We start from the raw sequence: 5,372 nt of genomic DNA, 5'->3' as shown, positions 1-5,372 counted from the left end.
AACCTTGGATCGGTCAATCATTTATGATAACATTGATTTTGATTCAATATTTTGTTTTTAACAATGACAGTTTGAAAGAAAAAAACAGCTTTGTTTTATTAGTCAATGTTGCAACTTTTTCTAAATTACATTTAGCCTTTGAGCTTTTTTATTTCTCTTATGTTTATGTTTTTGTTTATTTTAATAGTATTTTCAGAATGTGCCATGGGCATTTAAAACATTAGTTGTGGGTCGCAAATGGCTTCCGGGGCACATTTTTTACACCCCTGCTATAGATAATAAAACATTCAATCTGATAAATCTATGGATAAAAAGCAGAGCTTGGCGACGCATGCGCGTTTATCATAACTCTCTCGCTCCTTCTATCTCCGTCCCTCCCTCACGAATGCTGCTGCGGTTACAATTTTGTTTTGTTTTCAACCCCTTCTTAACCCTGACGTACATTGAAAATACACGCAACCCTAACTTAAAATGCTGGACATTTGAGACATTTAAGAAACTTCACCCGGTGAAGAGAGGAGGTATGGTCAGTCTATCGTAGCCCGGTCGCTGCTAGCCCACCGTGTGTTGTGCCTCGGTGTGCATTGTTTACACAATGTGCGGTACGCTACTTCAGTGGTTCTCAAATGGGGGTACGCGCACCCCTGGGGGTACTTGAAGGTATGCCAAGGGGTATGTGAGATTTTTTTTTTAAATATTCTAAAAATAGCAACAATTCAAAAAATCCTTTATAAATATATTTATTGAATACTACTTCAACAAAATATGAATGTAAATTCATAAACTGTGAAAAGAAATACAACAATTCAATATTCAGTGATTACAGCTAGATATTTCTGTGGACATGTTCCATAAATATTGATATTCAAGATTTTTTTTTTGTGTAGAAATGTTTAGAATTAAGTTCATGAATCCAGATGGATCTCTATTACAATCCCCAAAGAGGGCCCTTTAAGTTGATGATTACTTCTATGTGTAGAAATCTTTATTTATAATTGAATCACTTGTTTATTTTTCAACAAGTTTTTAGTTATTTTTATAGCTTTTTTTCCAAATAGTTCAAGAAAGACCACTACAAATGAGCAATATTTTGCACTGTTATACAATTTAATAAATCAGAAAGCACGCCTCCGCCCGATTGTAGCTGAGATAGGCACTAGCGCCCCCCACGACCCCATAAGGGAATAAGTGGTAGAAAATGGATGGATGGATGGATGGAAACTGATGACATAATGTTGTATTTTACTTCTTTAACTCTTTTTTTCAACCAAAAATGCTTTGCTCTGATTAGGGGTTACTTGAATTAAAAAATGTTCACAGGGGGTACATCACTGAAAAAAGGTTGAGAACCACTGCGCTACTTAATATGTCCGTGTGGAAACTCGTTCAGTACACCTCTGAACCGAACCCAAACCCCCGTACCGAAACGGTTCAATACAAATACACATACTGTTACACCCCTAATATATAAATATATATATTTATATATATATATTTATATATATATATATATACTGTATATATATATATATATATATATATATATATATATACATGCTAAGTACCATGACTAAGCATTTGTGTATTGAACCAGGATTTGATACACGAGTGTGACCATCCCTGTGATCAAGTTGGAAAAGGAAACATGAAATTCTTTGTTGGTCTGTACCCAGGCTATAGAGACGGCCGGCAATGTGCAGGTATGAAGCCCCTCTCTATTAGGGAAAACACTGAAGCATAAATGGGTGAGGCGAAAGGCAGACAGAGGCCTTGAGTCAATGCAGGCCACAAAACCCTATCAAAGATTTTGCCTTTGAAATCTACTGCTGACATACTCAGAGTGGTGCTGAGTTTAAAATAATGTTTTTGTGGTTGTAGTCATTTCCAGAGGTGCTGTGCTGTATATTATCTAACTCAAATATCTAAATAGAGTAACCAATTTCTATTTATCTAAAAGTGCAGAACTAGTGATTCAGTCTTGCATTGGGTTTAATGAGTAATGTGGGCTTTTACATCTTGTAAAACCATGCAACCATTCACCCCTTAAGTGTGAGGAAACCCTGCTATGTGTGCACAAAGCGTGTGTGACATTTTAATCCCTTCATAGAAGAGGATTGGGATTGAAAGGCAAGCACACGTGATCGCCGGACAATGAGGACATTGTGGAGTGACGACCCGCTCGGACAGAAAGTGCTCATGATTCCTCTCCGTGTTATAATGCAGCAGTTCCCAAGCTTTAAGCTACATTTTTAAAATTAGAAGAATACCACCTGACAAAAAATGTTGTCTAGACGCAAAAAGGTGGATTCAGATGAACCACCTTCTGCCCTCTAGTGGAAGAAAATGTAATTGTTCTGCGTGTTGGATCAACGATCAAAGATACCATATGCTCCCGACAAGTGTATAAGCCACACCCACTAAATTTTGGAAAATAATTAAATAAAATCCATATATTAGCCGCACCGGACTATAAGTCGCAGACATATACGTTGTGAAATGAGTTATTTACACAGAAGTATTCTGTAAAAATGTATTTACTTACCTTGAAACGTTTCCAAACGGTGCCTATGACACGGCAGTAAAACAGCTGACCAAACAAAACAGAAGTCATCGCCATGGACCCACTAGCTCAGGGGTCGGGAACCTTTTTGGCTGAGAGAGCCAAGAAAGCCAAATATTTTTAAATGTATTTCTGTAAGAGCCATATAATATTTTTTTTTTACACTGAACACAACTAAACGCGTGCATTTTTAAGTAAGACCAACATTTCTAGAGTATAATAGGTCTCTTTCTCTTTGGAATAACATTGTTATTCTGAGGCTAACTGTGGAAGGGGCGTGGCCTGCGGGACTGTAGCGAACCAGGGTGTGCCAGGACCGGTCTCGAAATCAGCAACAGGTGCGTAGAAGGCCCACCCGGGCTTTGATATCTAATCACCTGTCGCAGCAGCCAGGAGGAGAGACGGGGTTGGAACTGGAGCCAGAGTGCGAGCGAGAACAAAAGAAAAAAAGACAATTCCTGTAAATCAACTGAGAGACTTATTGAAAAATAAAACAATATTGTAACCCTGAAACAGGCTCTCATGTCGGTGCTTGGTGGTCTGAAGAACCCCCAAGAGGACAAGCCCCACACTAACCAATAATAAATAAATAACTTCTTCCTATTAACGCAACTTCTTGAACATATAAAAGCATGAGAATGTTTCATATTTTGAACGTTATTTTTAAGACAGTGATTACAAGAGAAATTATTCATTAATTATCGTGTCAAGCAATGTCAGTTCAGATTTATACGAGAGTCAGATGCAGTCATCAAAAGAGCCACATCTGGCTCGCGAGCCATAGGTTCCCTACCCCTGCACAAGCTGCACAAGCTTGCTCTCCAATCAGCTAAACATGTCGCGGACTCGCATGGCTGCAGTAGTAGTGACCCCAAGATGCAGGAACCAGGAGAGCGACGTACAGGTAAGAGTCTTTTAATTCTCAGAAATAAGGAGAAGCAGTCATGCAATCCTGATTGGCAACTGCAACCAGGTGCAACGAGTGCTCAGAGGAGACATGCAGAAAATGGAAATCAAATATGAGCGCTGACAGGAAATAAACACAACACAACGAGAAGTGAACTGACCGATCGTCACAAAACAGACTCAATAACTCCAAGGCGACGTCTCGGTGAATTTATTGAGTAATTTGTGAAACTCTGGATTGGCAGACCAGGGTGGTGGTTCCTCTCTTTAAAAAGGGGAACTGGAGGGTGTGTTCCAACTATCGTGGGATCACACTCCTCAGCCTTCCCGGTAAGGTTTATTCAGGTGTACTGGAGAGGAGGCTACGCCGGATAGTCAAACCTCGGATTCAGGAGGCATTCGACCGTGTACCCCGGGAAGTCCTGTGGGGTATGGGGTAACGGACTGTCTGATTGTGGCCGTCCTCTCCCTGTATGATCAATGTCAGTAAGTCGGACCCGTTTCCAGTGAGGGTTTGACTCCGCCAAGGCTGCCCTTTGAAACTGATTCTGTTCATAACTTTTATGGACAGAATTTCTAGGCGCAGTCAAGGCGTTGAGGGGATCCGGCTTGGTGGCTGCAGGATTAGGTCTCTGCTTTTTGCAGATGATGTGGTCCTGATGGCTTCATCTGGCCAGGATCTTCAGCTCTCACTGGATCTGTTCGCAGCAGAGTGTGAAGCGACTGGGATGAGAATCAGCACCTCTAAGTCCGAGTCCATGGTTCTCGCCTGGAAAAGGTAAGAGTGCCAGGTTGGGGAGGAGACCCTGCTCCAAGTGGAGGAGTTCAAGTACCTAGGAGTCTTGTTCAAGAGTGAGGGAAGAGTGGATCGTGAGATCGACAGGCGGATTGGTGTGGCGTCTTCACTAATGCAGACGCTGTATCGATCCGTTGTGGTGAAGAAGGAGCTGAGCCTTAAGGCAAAGCTCTCAATTTACCGGTCGCTCTACGTTCCCATCCTCACCTATGGTCATGAGCTTTGGGTTATGACCGAAAGGACAAGATCATGGGTACAAGCGGCCGAAATAAGTTTCCTCCGCCGGGTGGCGGGGCTCTCCCTTAGAGATAGGGTGAGAAGCTCTGCCATCCAGGGGGAGCTCAAAGTAAAGCCGTTGCTCCTCCACAACAAGAGGAGCCAGGTGTGGTGGTTCGGGCATCTGGTCAGGATGCCACCAAAACGCCCAAAATTAGGTGTTTAGGTCACGTCTGACTTGTAGGAGGCCAAAAGGGAAGACACAGGACACGTTGAGAAGACTCTGTCCAGTCCATAGTGGGGCCAACAGGAGACCATCCCAAGCAGAGACGGGTCAGCGGTCAGCAGAGGTGTCCCCAACCAATGCACAGGCGAGCGGTCCGCCCCGGGTCCCGACTCTGGACAGCCAGCACGTCATCCATGGGCACCAGACTTGTACCCCCACCCCTCTACAAGGGAGAGGGGGGCAGAGGAGAAAAGAAAACAAATGGCAGATCAACTGGTCTAAAAAGAGGGTCTATTTAAAGGCTAGAGCATACAAATTAGTTTTAAGATGGGACTTAACTGCTTCTACTGAGGTAGCATCTCTAACTGTTACCGGGAGGGCATTCCAGAGTACTAAAGCCCGAATAGAAAACGCTCTATAGCTCGCACTTTTTTTGGGCTCTGGGAATAACTAATGAGCTGGAGTTCTTTGAACGCAGATTTCTTGCCAGGACATACGGTACTTTACAATCGGCAAGATAGGCTGGAGCTAGACCGTGTAGTATTTTATATGTAAGTAGTGAAACCTTAGTCACATCTTAAGCCAGTGCAGGTGAGCCAATTAATGCAAAGTGCTGACTGTCAATTGATGTCACTTGGTCCCAGGTCGAGCGCAGAGTGTCATCCCGC

The sequence above is a fragment of the Nerophis ophidion genome, linkage group LG23, assembly GCF_033978795.1.
Source record: "Nerophis ophidion isolate RoL-2023_Sa linkage group LG23, RoL_Noph_v1.0, whole genome shotgun sequence".
Taxonomy (NCBI): Eukaryota; Metazoa; Chordata; class Actinopteri; order Syngnathiformes; family Syngnathidae; genus Nerophis; species Nerophis ophidion.
The sequence above is the reverse complement of the archived record's forward strand: the minus strand, read 5'-3'. Positions refer to the sequence as shown.